A 16,731-nucleotide genomic window follows, 5' to 3' on the forward strand; every position below is an offset into this window, starting at 1 on the left:
ACACACACACACACACACACACACACACACACAGACATTAGCTAAAAAGAACTGGCTCAAAATCCAAAAATTTATATTTGACATTGACTACACACACCTCCAAGTCTTTGTCTTCCCATGGCTGTCAGAGGAGTTAAATAAAATAATGTAAGGGAAAACACTATAAACTGTGCATATAAAAGAATTCCATAAACTGCAAAGGTCACATATTAGTATAATTATTGTTATTATACTGGTATTTATTAATATTGGTGCTCACACAAAAAAAAAGACAGTCTAAGTTCCATACATGACATTAAAAAGTGTCTATTTTCAAGCCTCTTCCTATTTTTGTAAAATCACTTTCTACCACCTTCTCCTGCTTTACTATACATTGGAGCCTTATAAAACCATAAAACTAGCTTTATTTTTTTCACTTGCACATTATTTTTTTTATAATTGAATTATCATTTATTTTCTTCATCTCTTGGTCAAATTGTACCCCTTGTACAAAACATAAATTCATGTGGGGAAGAATACTTTAAACATATCTGATAAAGGACTTGTAGCTATAAAATATATAGAACTCTTACAACTTGATAATAAGAAGACAACTCAAATTTTAAAAGGTGTAGGGAGATGCATAGGTATTGAACAAAACTTCATCAAAGTACATGCACATACATAAGCTCATGAAAAGATGCTCAGATACATTCATCATTAGGAAAATGCAAATTGAAACCACAATGAGATCTCATTGCATATCTTTTAGAATGTCTAAAATTATAAGACTGGGCATACCAAGTGTTGGCAAGAATGCAAAGAAACTAGAACTGCTGGTGGGAACATAAACTGGTACAATTACTCAGGAAACCAGTTTGACAGTCTCTTCTATATGATCCATCCATTATACTTCATTCATTCATTCATTCATTTATTTTAATGTTATTTATTCTTGAGAGAGAGAGAGAGAGAGAGAGAGAGCGCGCGCACGAGTGGGGGAGGGGCAGAGTGAGAGAGAGACACAGAATCTGAGCTGTCAGCACAGAGCCCAATGCGGGGCTGGAACTCACGTACTGTTAGAGCAGGACCTGAGCCGAAGTCGGATGCTTAACCGACTGAACCACCCAGGCGCCCCTAGCCATTATACTTCTAAGTAATTACAGTTGACCTTTGAACAACAGAGGTTAGGGACACTGAACCCCCCCCCCCCACACACACACACACAAATGCAGTTGAAACTCCACATATGACTTTTCACTTCCCCAAACCTTAACTACTAACAGCCTACTGTTAACTGGAAGCCTTACAAATAGCATAAACAGTCGATTAACACACAGTTTGTATGTTATATGTATTATATACTGCATTCTTACAATACAGTAAGCTAGAAAAAAGAAAATGTTATTGAGAAAATCATAAGGAAGAGAAAATATATTCAAAGTACCACATATAAGTGGGTCTGTGCAGTTCAAACCCATGTTTTCAAGGGTCAACTGTATACAAAATAAAGGGAAGGATATGTTCACACAACAACTTTGTTCAGGAATGTTCATAACAGCTTTACTTGCAAAAGCCAAAACTGAAACAGAAATGAAACAATTCAAATGGTCATCAACAGGTCAATATAAACAATGCTATTTAGCAAACAAATAAACAAGAATTGAGAGATGCAACAGAATGAATGAATCTTAAAAGAATTATGCTGAGTTAAAGAAGTCAGACACAAAAGAATACTGTGTGATCCCATGGATATAAAATTCTAGAAAACGCAAACTAATTTGCAAGGGCAGAAAGTAGATCAGTAGTTATCTGAGGTAGGAGCGGGAGGTAGGGTTTATAAAGGACCCTGAAAAAACCTTTCAGGTGTTGGCTACATTCACTACCTTTATTGTGATTGCTTCACTGGTATATACATATGTCTAAGCTTTTTAAATTGTTCACTTTAAATATATGCAGCTTATTATATGTCAATTGTACCTCATATATCTGGTTTTTTTAAAGGAATAAATAAGCTGATACATACAACATGACAGAATCTCAAAATTATTATGCTAAATGAAAAAAAGCAGGACACAAAAGGCTATACACTACTACACTATTTTACTTTTTTATTATTTTTAATTTTTTTTATTTGAGGTGGGGGGGCGCGAGTGGCAGAGGGAGAGAGAGAGAGAATCTTAAGCACACTCCATACTCAGTGTAGAGCCCAACCCAGGGCTCAATCCCATGACCCTGGGACCATGACCTGAGTAGAAATCAAGAGTTGGACACTCAACTGACTGGGCCACCCAGGTGCCCCTACACTATTCTATTTATATATTATTCTGGAAAAGGCAACACTGGAGATAGAAATTACATCATTGGTTGCTGTGGAGAGATGGAAGGGGCTGTCTGCTAAACGGCATGAGGGAATTTGGGGTAAAGTGGGTACAGAAATGTTCTATATTGCATTGTGGTAGTGATTGCACGATTGCATACATCGGTCAAAACTCACTGAAAAGGATGGATTTTACTCAATGGAAGTTCTATCTCAATATAATTATCTCGATGTAATTATATCTCAATATCAATAGATTATATCCCTCTTAACTTAAAGATAAAGGATTACTATGTCATCTCTTGTGCAACCTACTCCAGGAAAAGTTAGTGGGCTTTCTGGTAGGTTTCTGTAATCCTTCTCCGGTACTCTATATTTGCACTTATCACAGGAAGAGTGTTTTTATTCATATCCCCAACCAGACATGAAAAACTTAGGAGAGAATCATTTCCAGTCATTGCTTAATCCCCAGTAGAGAATATAGTGCTGGAAAATCAGGTTTCTAACAAAAATATTAATTCTATTCTTGGTATTTCAACTTCCTCCTCCCTTACAGTTATTTCATTCAGTGAGCACATACTCATTAAGCTTTAGCTAAATGCCCAACTAAAGAAGTGGGCAAGAGCAATACGGTTCCTGCCCTCAGAGGCCCAACAATTGGTCTGGAAGAACGATCATCAAACATCCAAACACGATGTGTGATAAAGTTGGTAAGCATCACGTCACGGAGGGAGCAAGATCCAAGGAAGTCGATGTATTGGATCAGGAGTCAAGAAAGATTTTGAAGGTGTTTTTTTAAGCACCGACCTACAAGATAAGTGGAAGTTGGCTAAAATGCTGAGGGAAAAATGATGGTGATGGTGGCTAAGAGTGCCAAAGAATAGAAGCAGCACCCTGAAGGCACAGAGCATGGTACATTTGAGGAACTAAGACATCTATTCCAGCCGAAGGAAAGTAAGGGATCTCAAGAAAAGAGAAGTGAAGTTTTAATTGCAAATCATGGACCAAGTCACATAGCACTTCATGCTAAGGGCATTAAGAAGTTAACAGATTGTTTTAAATGAAGGGAAACACGGGGTGTCGGAGTGGCTCAGTCACTTGAGCTTCCGACTTCAACTTCGGATCAGGTCATGATCTCACAGTTAGTGACTGAGCCCCGCATCAGGCTCTGTGCTGACAGCTCAGAGCCTGGAGCCTGCTTTGGATTCTGTGTCTCCCTCTCTCTCTGCCTCTCCTCTGCTTGTTTCTCTCTCTCTCTCTCTCTCTCTCTCTCTCTCTCTCAAAACTGAATGAATGTTAAAAGAATTTTAAATGAAAGGAAAACACAAAACAAAATAAAACAATGATCCAATCGGTATTCTCTACATCTGTCTAACTGCTACTTGGGAAACTGACTGGAGGCTGGTAAGACTAGGAAGGGAAAATGGTTGCTGCAAAAATTCAGGTTAGAAATAATCATTATTTTGCTGAAAATTAGCCTAACGTAGGGAGACAGTCCTCTCCGTAAGTACCTAACAATCTGACTCAAATGCTTTCAGTCAATTTTAAGGGAAAAAAAAAAAAAAAAAAGAGGGTGAACTTTAATAACCCAACCTACTTACATACTTTTGATGGCCCTTCAATGCCTAGAGGACAGAGCCCAACTCTTTGGCACCCAGTCACAATCTGGCCTGTGTGCCTTCTTCACGTCATCCCTGCCATACCACCTGCTCCAACTGTAATCTCCTCTGTCCCAAACACCTTTCTGATTCTTCCCTACTCAACAACTTCTAACCAGAGAATCATTAACTCCTCTCCAGGTTAGTCAGGCTAAATGTATCCTTTATGTTTCCATTTTCCATGGTACTTCTACCCATTATACTAATGGAATAGTTGTCACCTTACATTATTGATGATTCTATGTATTTGTCTTCCAGGCAGATTATTTGTGTTTGAGGGCAGGGACACTACTTTATTTATATTTGTATTCCAGGCACCTAGTATGGTGTGTATAACTTAATGCCTGCTAAATTAACATATATCAACTTCATGTGCAACCTATAGCCACGATGTCTGAAACAAGAAAATGCAAAACAAACAAACAAATAGTGGGACAGATGTCATAATCTTAAGTATGCTAAGAGCATGAGAAAAACACAATACAGTATGTGAGCCTAGAGGAACAATACTCAAAGATTCAAAATATTAAAAATTACTAAGTTACTGGGCCCAGATGATGTGATTAGCTAATACTTTTAAATGAGATGAGGACATGGGGCGCCTGGGTGGCTCAGTCGGTTGAGCGTCCGACTTCGGCTCAGGTCATGACCTCACAGTTTGTGAGTTCGAGCCCTGCATCAGGCTCTGTGCTAACCGCTTGCTCTGAGCCTGGAGACTGCTTCAGATTCTGTGTCTCCTTCTCTCTCTGCCCCTCCCCTGCTCACGCTTTGTCTCACTCTGTTTCTCAAAAATAAATCAATGTAAAAAATTTTTTTAAAAATCTTAAAAAAAAATAAATGAGATGAGGACACAATGCCTAGATGCTTATGTTGACTTTTTGCTATCATATATAACTGTGATTTTGCTATACTGAAATAGAGTATAGAGAAAGTATCAAACTTTCAAAAAATGAAATGCTTGGTATAAATAATACAAGCATTAATACCCATATACTTTGAGAGTAACGACTATTCTCATGTTACAACTTTTTAAACTCAGGCACGGAAACATTAAGTAACTTACTCAGGGATACAAAGCTGGCAGAGAGCAAAACAGATTTGCACACAGATCTTAATGATACAAACTCCATGCTCTAATCACTGAACATACTCAGGGCAATCCCTGTACCCTGTTTAGCTAAAAGCACCATGAAGTCAGGAACTATGTCTATCTTATTCATCATTGTATCTCTGAGGCCTATTAGAGGGCTTACCCAGGTCTCTAGGGCTCTATAAACTCTTGAAGACATACGTAATTTGTTTGTGTATGCAAATAGAATTTCTCTAGAGAGAAGGTCAATAAAAACAGGTGACACTTATTAACAACTTACTGTAAATCAAGTAGTGTTTTAGATGCATTATCTCATTCTATGAAAACAACAGCAGCAACACAGAATACATAGTGGGTACTTAATGTAAGCCAAATCATTATTCTAAATGTTTTCATGTATTAACATATATAATCAGTATACCAATTCTATAAGATAGGTATTATAATCCCATACACTTCAAAAATGAAAAAAGATGGACTTGCCCACGCCCCCTCCTCCCTACTTCCCTATTAGTAAATGGTAGGGCAGGGATAAAAACCTCTCTACATGAAACAAAGCCTTCTTTCTTGGCTTATATGTCGTGAGTTGGTCATCCTCAAAGACCTTCATGTCCATCAAAATGTTAAGAAAAATCACAAAAAAAGAAAAAGACAATGAAGTCCTTATGCATTTTTCAGAAAACCATCTTGATAAAACCAATGGTTTTCATGGCAACACAACATCAGAGGCTATGAGCTAATTCTCCCATGCAGAGATCATACTGTGCCATTATGTATTAAATATAAGTTAAGAAGTATAGGCAATAGGGCAGATCTGTTCTTGAAGGTGTATCCATAATGAATGGGCACGACAGTATTGAGTTACAAAGGCACTTAGTTTCATAAGCACATCTGTATACATACAGCTCCCAATACATCAGGAGCAGGGTTTCTGTGAGCCCTTACAGACGTGTGACTCAGAAAAGTACCTTCCCTAGGTAACACTCAGATGAAAGCAAAGGAACATAGTTTGGCCTGCAGGGTGGGATCAAGGTTTCAGTGCTCACGTCCCCTTCAGTTGGTTATCCCTGTGCAGTGAGCAACCCGATGACCCCGTAGAGCAGCCATTGTTACTCTCATGGCCTAGAGCCATGGGGGCTGGATTTGAATCCCCAGTTTTATCACCTGGACATGTGTAACTTTAGTGGAGTTTTTAAATGTCTCTGTGCTTCATTTTTCCCATTTGAAAATGGGGACAATATTAGTATGAACTACAGAAATTTGTTTAAAGAATATACGAGAAAGAAAAAAAATGCATATAAATAACTTATAACAGTTTATAGCACATACTAAGAATTCAGTATTAGCTAAATATGTATATTACACATACATATAAATATATATTATATATATTCTTGATATTCCTAAACAAGTTGTCCAGCTGTAAGAGTAAGCCATTTTTGAAACACTCCTTGTGTCTGTGTATGAGCTGATCAATATTAGCAGGTGACAGTTCCTATGTGGAGAGTGAACAGAACGGATTCTACCTGAAGGTATCATTGCACATCTGGTTATTTTGTTTGCATCTACAGCTTAAGGATCTAAAGCTATGATATCTCGTCTAAAATTGAGCTTTCATTTCCAGGAGTGTGAAACCTCTTTTTTTAAATTTTTTTTTTTTTTCAACGTTTATTTATTTTTGGGACAGAGAGAGACAGAGCATGAACGGGGGAGGGGCAGAGAGAGAGGGAGACACAGAATTGGAAACAGGCTCCAGGCTCTGAGCCATCAGCCCAGAGCCCGACGCGGGGCTCGAACTCACGGACCGCGAGATCGTGACCTGGCTGAAGTCGGACGCTTAACCGACTGCGCCACCCAGGCGCCCCAGGAGTGTGAAACCTCTTTAACGAAGGTGGCAAACATGTAAGTCAAGAGCCAAAAATCCCAACAGCAACTACAAGGCACACCAGAGCCACATGTTTGTGACCCAGGAATTCTCACTTACCATGTATCAGCATCTCTAGCCATTTAGTAAATGGAAAGATAGTAGCAAATGCAGTGGTATCATTTACAAACTCAAAATGAGATGGTATTTTGAAATGCAGTCAAGTCCTTTTCTACTTTCTTATATTTTTGAAACAAAATTCTCAAGCTCTCCAAGTCAGATGTTCCAAGACTGGTTTATATAATTTCCAAATTATAAAACTCCAACAAGGAGAAATCAATTTTTCTATCAGATTGGCAACATTTTAAACACACCAATATTATCCAGTGTTGGCAAGAGCATAGCAAATACGCTGTGGGTACTTAAGAAGTTTCCTTGAATATCTATTGAATTTGAAGTGAACATCCCCCTAGAGCCAGCAATTCTCTTCTCAGAATAAATCTTCTGCAGTACCCTTGCAAAGATAATGTACACAGACATTCACTGCATCACTATTTGTAAGATCAAGGTTTCAGTCCTCACTTCCCCCTTAGCTGGTCACCTCTGCGCAGTGAACAACCCTACAACCAAGTGAATATTCTGTGATATGGTGACTGGCTACACTGGGTAGATACATTAAGAAAAGAAGAATCTTCATATATTGACAGAGAAATATTTGATAAATATTAACTGAAAAATAAACTTCAAAACACTGGTATGATATTGATATGAGCCATTAGCCAATCTTTTGCAATAATGAAGGAAAAATTCCTGTGGTCACACACATGAAGGGACACAAACCCAACTATCAATGGCAGTTACACATATGAAGCGGAATAGGGAAGGGGGTTCACTTTATACTTTACTATAATATTCATGTTGCTTTATAAGCAAGTACTATTTTCAGAATTCACAGAAATAACAAAAAATTTCAAAGAAATGGGGCACTCAAAACCAAAATTATTTGCATGAGGGTATTAAAAAAAAAAGCTTAGCAATCCCCCCAAAATTTGCACTGTCCCATATGCCTAGATAACAACTACAGAGTAAAAGGCTTAAAAGATCTTAATAGACCCATATAGTACTTTAAGCATTGTACTACCCTCCTAAAGCATGTTGAGAAAAATTACATATTTGTAGGCCCATAAATGGAGCTTAGGAGAAATGGAAAGAGAACAATGGCTCTCAATTTCCATTCCAGTTTTTTTTTTTTTTTTTTTTAAAGTAATCTTTACACCCAATGAGGGGATGGAACTCAGGACCCTCAAGACCAAGAGTCACATGCTCCACCAACAGAGCCAGCCAAGAACCCCTCTTCTCCACTTTGAAAAGAGAAAACTGAGTAGTTTAGCAACACTCACACCTCTGTCTCCTCTTCCTCCAGGGAGGAGCCAACCCTACTGGGCCACTGACTTCAACACACAATAATATATCAGGTGGCTTGATGATGTGTCCACAAAAGAGGAAAAACAGAGAAAGGTGTGGTGAGAGGGTGGGAACTGCGGGACTATTATGTAAAAGTAGGGATAGCAGGAGAGGAAGAATATTTTAATGAGGAGTAAATGTTTGTGAAGAGGGAGAAGATACAGATAAAATGGATGGAAAAGTGGGAAAAGGAACAGAACAAAACCAGGAAATGTTGCTATCTATGAGGTGGTAAGCTTTCAGGACAACCCTTTAGGTTTAGAGCTTCTGTATTCTGTGCTCTCCAGCACTTGTTGTCAAATGAAAGTTTACTGAAGACTGCAGGTTGGAGAGGGGTCCTTGGACTTTTTTGAGCAAGCCTTAGTAACAGGCTCATCAGGTATGAAGCACATACTATATTCAATTCAAAGATCACATCACGTGCTGGCTTATTCTCCTTAGACACGGAAACACTCAAATGGCGCAGTGTTCAAACAAGCTTGCAAGGGATCTCTGCCCAAAGGAAGCAAAATTGGTTTAGACAGAATTTTATATATTCATGTACATATATAGTTATACCTGTCTATAGTTGTAGATAAATATTAACTACAACTATTGATATATATTACAGATAACTATAACTATAGATCTATAGATTATCTATAGTTATATCTATAGATCTATAGATTATCTATAGTTGTATCTATAGATCTATAGATTATCTATAGTTATATCTATAGTTATAGATACAACTATATATGTATGTTTCCCATATAATCTCCCAGCAGCCTCACCGGAAGATGCCCACTCCCAAAACGTCTCTATGGGAGAACTGAGTGAGACTGGAGCAAGGCGTTGGGATGATGCTCCAGGACCAAGCACCTCCCCACAAACCTCAGGGGCCCGTAGATATCCATTTGCCCTGGCCTTGCCCCAGGCCAAGGTGGGGGGGGGGGGAACAAAAACAAAACTCCACCGAAGCCCCCGGAGACCTGGCAACCATGTGACCCGCCGACGACACCAAAGCTTTGTCTCCCAAACAAATCCAACTTTTCTTTTACTTTTTCTGGGTGAGCGGCTTGCGCGTACCCCCACCGCCCCTCCTGCAACCCTTTCTTCTTCCCTCCACCGCAGGCTGGGGGAGGCCTCGAGGTATCTCCTTTCATCCCTGCCTGGCGTAGGAATCCCAAGACTCAGCCGCTCGCGGGCGGGCGAGCGCCCCTCCTTCAGCAGCCCGAGGGGCCCCGAGACTCCTCCCGCCCGACACCGGCCGGGGGCGGTGGACTCGGGCTCGGCCCCCCGGCGCGCGCGGCGCGGGCAGAGAAACTTACCTGCGCGGAGGCGCTCCCGGAGCTCCCAGGTCGCAGTCAGCTGCGCCGCAGCCGCCGCATCTCCCGGCGGCACGTTCCCCCCACCCACCCCAGCAGCGGCGTCCCGTGCCGCACTTTTCCGAGCCTGGGAAGTTGGCTGAAAGCGCGGAGGTGGGAGGTGGGGGTGGGGCTGGGGGGAGCTGGGAGAGGAGGCTTAAGGATTTTGTGGTTTGTTTGTTTGTTTGTTTGTCTTGATCTCTAGCAAAGACTTTTGACCGTATGCTGAAGGATATTAGTTTTGCTCAATGGCGACAAGGCAGCGGCCTGACTCTCACCGAACGATCGATTTACTAAACAAACTGAAACGTGGGTGGGGATGTTAAACAGTAACCAGCAGCCTCAATGAAAACTGAAAGCGGCGAGGCCGCCACCGCCTCGGCGCGCGCATTTCCCTGTTCCCAAGGCCCCTGGGTGACCGGCGGGCGGGCCAGCAAGCCCCGAACCCCGGCCTCCCGTTGACCGTAGTGGCTCACCGGGGCCTCCCCGAGGCCGCCCGGAGGTAACTGCCACACGCCACATGCCTAAATTCCCACCATCAGGGTGAGGCCCTCCAACGCTTGACCGTTTGGAGTCCTCGCCAGCCTCCGCGCCCGGCCCGCACCGCGGGCACCGTCCTCTCCCGGTCACGCCTAGTCTAGGGCGGTGTCAACCTTGAGGCAGTGCGTTTGGACCGACGTTGGTGGAGAAAGCCTGCTGACCCCAGAATGCAGATATAATTCTGAGCCAATGAGGTCCAGAAAAAGGCCGGAAGTATTATTGAAGGGAACTGAATAGGTTCCTAGGGACAGCACTGCGGCCACACCACTAGGGGAAGCCGCAACCATTTCATTAATCTGCACCTTGGCCGCTGGGGTTAACTTCTGCCCGGATGGTTGTGGCCACCTTGCTCAGCAAGAGTTATGGGAAGAGGTGGGAGACTAGTTTCCCCTTCCCCTGCCTACCCAGCCACCTGTGGATTCAGTCATTAAGTACCTCTTTACATATGCATCTGATGGAAAGCTTTCTTTCTCCCTCTCAAACCCTAGGCGCCTTCTCAAGCTTTAGACTTCACGAAATGATGCTCAGACCCTTTCGGCACTTGCTGGTCATCTGGGTCAGGCTTTTGTTCACTAGGCAATATAGCCCAAAAGCTGTGGCTTTAAAAAACATCTTAACAATTTAACTTGGTGGTTTCGGGAATGAATGACTTCAGGTCAAACAAGTAATTATCCTCATGAGATAAATAGTTACTTAATCCGTAAGGTTTTTCTTTTCCGACCAGGGGGGTGGCGGTTATTTTAAGACTGCAATAACAATGCCAAGGAGATCAAAGAACTAGGTATTTTTTTCTTTTTCTTTTTAGATCGGGCTTACAAAACTTTCTCAGTTTCCTCCTTCTGAATCTCTTGCTCAAAGGCTCTTTTAAAAACAAGTAGTTGGTTGTTTTAGAAATCAGAACAAAGGAGAGAAATCATATACTATTTTCTTTAAATCGACCCTCTTGAGCAAAACACATTCTTTGGGTCCTTGTTGCCCACGCGGTGTGCAAACCGAGTCACCAAAGCGGCCTCTGTCCACGTGGGCTCCAGGAAACCGTCCAGAGACAGTTGAGGCAGAAGGGTAACAATTAACGGCTTATGCTTGTTACACAAGTCTTTCATAGGTGTGCTGTTTAAAGATCACCTGTGGACATTCTCCTTAAAACTATTCCCAGATCCTTAGTGAATACTGTCATATCATATGTGAAAATATAAATATAGTTCCCACAAAACGCTAACAGTCTGAAGACAAATTCTCCGTCCCCATTCACGGAAGCTTTAATGCTTACCTGACATCCCATCCATTATTCCCAGCAGAGAAGCCACATTTTAGTTCAAGAGTCTCCGTTTACGTCACTACTAACAATCTGTGATGTGAATGGGTTCGGTTTGGGGTGATCAATTCATCATCGATGTGTAGTAGATTCACTGATCTACCAGGAAATGATCATCACCATGTTCTGTGTTCACAGTTATTTTGACACAACATGTAGAAACTTTGCCAGAGAATTTTGTCACAAGGATTTTGACTAGCGGTGAGAGAAATGACAGTGCAATTAAAGAAGCATAAACTCTGTTAAGACTTAGTTATTATTTAAAGGAAGCACTGCATTTGTTTAATCTAGAAAAATCTCCAAGAGTTTCTGTAGCACGGCCAAACCTCCCTCGCCCACTGCAAGAAGGGGGTGGCTTCAGATGACTAAACAAACAAACAAACAAACAAAAAAGGACCTTAAGCGCTAAAGGAAGGTAGGAGAAGTTGGCTCAGCAGTCTTTACTAGAACAGCCAATGCCAACTGACAAAACTTCAGAGCATCACTTATATTGTCCCTGAAACTAATTTACTACAAGTTTTCATGGCATGGGTTTATGATGCTGAAAATGAAAAATGTGTTCTACAGAGAGTTGTCCCTGATGCATTGAGGAGGGTGTGGGAGGAACACAATGATAAAGAAGAGATAAGGATAAATGTTAAGGGAAGGGTTCTCAGAAGACAAAGTTCTGTTTCAATGTTTAGCGTTTAGAAGGAGACTATACACATGTGTATTTGTCACATCTACTCTTTCAACCTAAAACTAAGCAGAAAATGTAGAGTCAACACCCCTTTACTTCACTTTCCTGTTAAATGTCTCATTTAGCCTGTTCTTTTTCCGCTTGGAACATCTTTTTTAGACCGTTGTCTTGTTTTGTTTTGTTTCTTTTTCCCAGCGGCACCTGATCATCTTGATAAGAGTTCCGGTTTTTTCCCACGAGCGGTTCTGATACTATTAATTAAAGCAGAAGCCACGGGCAGAGCTCTCAGGAGGTGGGGAGAGTGCCGGCAGGCGCGGGGAACCTCGAGCGGAAAAGTGCTCCAGATTTCAGCACTCAGAGACCCCATTTCGGAGGGCAGCTCCACTCCCCTCGCCCTGCACATAACACTATCACAGGACCCAAACGGGAACTGCCCTCTTCCTCTCCACCTCTGCTGACCTGGTTAAGCACCAGCCCCTCCACGATCGCAGTCACACCCACACTGCAGCCGGCCATCGCACGCACGGGCGCAATCAGTGGGGATTACCAACCACCCTCACGCGCGTTTGCACCCAGGATATTAAAAAAAAGAAAAAGAAAAAAGAAAGAAAAGGAGAAATCAAAAACTCATACAATTCTCCACCTGCTGGTCCTTTCTGGATTTGGGCAAAGCCCAGTGACCCCTTCCAAGGTCCTCGTAATGTAAAGGACCGCGGGCGGGATGTGGCCACCGGGGACTCAGGTGAAATTAAAGACTCTGGAGCGGCGCTAAACGCGTCCCCAACAAAACCGTTGGAGTTGTGTTTGACCCTGCGGGCGAAAGCACCGGTAAAGCAGCCTACGCCAGAATTTCAAAAACTCCCTGGAGGCCACTGAATGTTTTATGCATCAGAAGAGAAGGCCGGGATTCCGGTCACTGGGACTGGGAGCGGGGGGAAGGGCTCTGTCAGCAAGGTCGGGGGTGGGGGTGGAGGCGGGGACAGCCCTGAAGCCAGCGAGGCCTCGGGTGCAGGGCCGCTCGCTGCCCGCGTCCTTTTTAGGGAAAGAACAGCCTTTTTGCTCCCTAGAGCAGCCCAAAGCGAGGGCACAGATCGCCGGAGCTGTAGAGCTGCAGGCTCCCGCCCCCAGGAAGGGGAATGTTGAGCCATTTCATCTCCTCCGACCCTGCACAGTTAGCCTCCAGCTAGGTCTGCGCCTTGGGCCTAGAGCGGTAGGGGATTGTGACTTCGATTCCGGGCTTTGGTACCCTCGTCAGCTATCTGATTTGCCAGACTTTTCATGGAACACCCACCTTTAATGCCTTGAATTTAACGTGGTAAAACAAAACCAGTAGAACAGGCAGACTGAATACGGAGGAGGGATTCATGAGCATCTGTCCAGCATCTGTCCAGCAGCACCAACACCAACACCGTGCAGATAGATCCTAAAAAGCAACTTCCAGAACCTTGCCTGGCCCTTTTGGGGGAGTCAGGTGCTTAAAAACAGTTGGGAAAAGGCATGGCCTCCAGGGCCAGGCACCCTGCTTGGTCACACACTGATCCAGATAAAAATTAGTCTTTATTTTATGCTCAAGTCACAGACCAGGAGCACCCGGAGTAAGCCCTTGTAAGTAAGGCCACAGGAGTGTCTCCAGACTACCTCACCTGTGAACATAAATAACGCCAACATTTCAGATATATAATGTCTAAATTGAAACTGCACTGCTTGTGTTACTAATTTGGCTGAGACACTATGAAAATCCAACCTTAAATGATTCTCAGCATCAACCTTCCAAACGTTTTTCCCCTGCCAAAATAAAAAGCAAACTGCTAGGCTGGATCTCTTTTCCCCACCCCCTCTCTTTGTAGATTTCCTACTGAAGTATTGATTGCCAAGGTCTCTGCAAGATTTGCAAACTTTTACAGTCATTTATGGTGCATGCAATAAAAAAGAAGTGATATGAGCATGCTAGTTCAAGGTGTAATGCAAAGATGTATTTGGTGCCCTTGGCAACTATCTGTGGGACTTGTTTGTCTTTGCAGAACACGCCCTTCTCTGCAATGAACCCCTCTGTAACAAAGATTGGCCCTTTACATTTCCAAGGCCTTGACCCCTCAGTGGAAAGGCACACGTGTTCAAACCAGAAAATTTGATTATTTCAACTTCATTTTAAACCAGGGGAAAAAAATTCTAATCAAAACTGTGGGGCAAAAAGAAAAAGAATTTTTTTAACGTTCCCTACATCCCTACTATCTCCTATCATAAAGGAAAAAAAAATCAATTACCAAGTTATAACATAATCTCTAACTGCCCATTGCAAAACAGGGATCCACGGATCCTTCCACTGAGAGAAAATAAAAGGATTGAGATCATACAGAGACAACACACTCTTTTAGGTTGTATGTGCCCAAAGGAGGGGAAAAAAATCTCAAACATTGTACATGAGAATACATGTCTAGTTACGTATAGATTTGTTGTTATATTTTAGTTTTATAGTTTTTCAGTAAAGAAAACAAACATGCAAGAGGGCTGTTTTACTCTAACTGTAGATAGAAGCTTTATACCCCTTTACAGGTTTTACCAGTTCTTTTTTTTTTTAAGACTATGTGTAGGAGATGAGTGGGAAAAGTAAAAAAGAGTCTAATTTCTAAAATTTCGTACTTTGAACCAAATCGGTTTTCTCATCTAGTGCTGCAAATAAGAATAGCAGACACATAGCTTCTGAAAGGTATTCAGAATCCTATACCTGCCATCTAGTGGGCATAAAAGAAAATGCTGATTGAAGACATCCTTTAAAGTCTCCTCTAGCTGTTTTCTTATTTGTAAACAAAACAAGTCTAAGAAATGAACAAGAAAATTTAAAGCTGAAGGAAAGGAAATAAATAATTGTATTATATTGGGGACTTTGTAACATAATCATTCAATTGAACTCCATTTTCTTTTGTTTTTAGTAATCATTAAGGTTACTGAGCTTTGCTAAGATAATCATTTTATTATTATACTCGTTTTTCTTCTGCATATCCTCTTCACATAGATTTTATGTTGTTTTCTTTTGGATAATTCTCACTATCAGTTTTGGTTTCAGTTGATATTTAAATTTTTAAAAAAATTGAAAAGGAAGCTAATATCTTTCCTATTTGGATTCTTAACATCTTCCATTTTGCAAGACAATAAGAGAAAAGAAAGGAAGGAAAGAAAACAAATAGAGAAGATAAAGTTAATTGTATTTATACACTTGCTTTTGATGCCTTGTTACAAGTATTATACTTCTCTAAAAACTGAGTTCACAAAATATCAAAAACAGGACAGGTTAATATCTATTTGGTTATGGCAACTTATATTTTCTTGAGGTTCGCACTATAAAATATTGAAAAAAAACATTTTACATTGAAAGTTTTTGACAAGTAAGTTTATCGAAAAAAAAAAAAGAAAGTTTGCTGAATAGAATAGTCATTAAAAGATCATCATCATATTTTAATGATAGCTGACTTGTGTGTGTGTGTGCTTACATTGTGCCAGGCACAGTTTTATGGGCTTTCAGTCAGTTAACACTTGAGTGCTTACAACAACCTTAGAAGATTTGTATTGTTAACACAATTTTATAGGTGAGAAAGCTGAGGATCAGAATTATAAAGCTGGTAAGTGCAGAGCTGATCTGGTTCCAGAGTCAAGGCTGGCATCTTTCAGGTCATACTGCCTCCCATAGAGAAAAGTGGCAAGAAGAGACCATCGAAGTTCATGTTATGGGATACAGTGGATATGAAATACATCCAAAAGAAACATTTGTTTGAATGCTAAAATTTGGTCTGCAGAATATTGGACATCCAAATGAAAAGAAAAAAAAATTACCACTCACAAACATCAAGTACTAAAAAAACATATTGTTGTGAGTAAATAACATATTCATTCACCTCATCTGTTGAGTATAATTTTTGACAGATATGCAAACCTTTTCTGTAGATTTGTCCTATAGTTTATGTCCACAGGTTCCTTAATTTCAAGTAATGAAGTTACCAATGCTAAGCAAAACAGTGCATGAAAAGCCCTCCAACATACTGCCAAAGATTTATCCCTGAATTTAACTGGCGTTGTCAGCTCAATTATCTTCCTTCCTTACCTCATGCTAATTTCAAATTTAATTTCCTAAACAAAACGTATATACATTCCAAACATACTTTATCTTTTTTCTAATTACGCAAAATATTCTCCTCTTTTCAGGGCAGCTACTTTATAAATATGACTTAGTTCAGGAGTCAAGAATCTTAAATCATCACAATTAATGTATTCAAATTCTCTGCATATGGCTGTGACATGAGAACGAGGTTGGTATATTGGTCATTTTAGAAACTGTAGATGAATGATTAGTCTTTGATCCAAGGTGTGTCCTGCTTTGGTTTGTTTGTTTTAATCCCTAAGATTTGAAATATTAATTATTAAGTAGCACTGTATTACCTACGTATGAATTAAAAGTAGCGAATGTTTTCAAAAGCTGATAGC

General features: G+C 41.0%; 1 protein-coding gene across 1 annotated transcript in view; it reads right to left on the reverse strand.

Annotated features, from left to right (window-relative positions):
- HNF4G (hepatocyte nuclear factor 4 gamma) overlaps window positions 1-10,003 on the reverse strand; it is a 129,769-nt gene extending 119,766 nt beyond the window's left edge. The window contains exon 1 of the mRNA XM_045454841.1: window positions 9,686-10,003. The gene's annotated coding sequence lies outside the window, so the exon portion shown is untranslated. The remainder of the gene's footprint in view (window positions 1-9,685) is intronic.
- Between the last annotated feature and the right edge of the window lie 6,728 nt (window positions 10,004-16,731).

The sequence above is a fragment of the Leopardus geoffroyi genome, chromosome C3 (assembly GCF_018350155.1).
Source record: "Leopardus geoffroyi isolate Oge1 chromosome C3, O.geoffroyi_Oge1_pat1.0, whole genome shotgun sequence".
NCBI lineage: Eukaryota > Metazoa > Chordata > Mammalia > Carnivora > Felidae > Leopardus > Leopardus geoffroyi.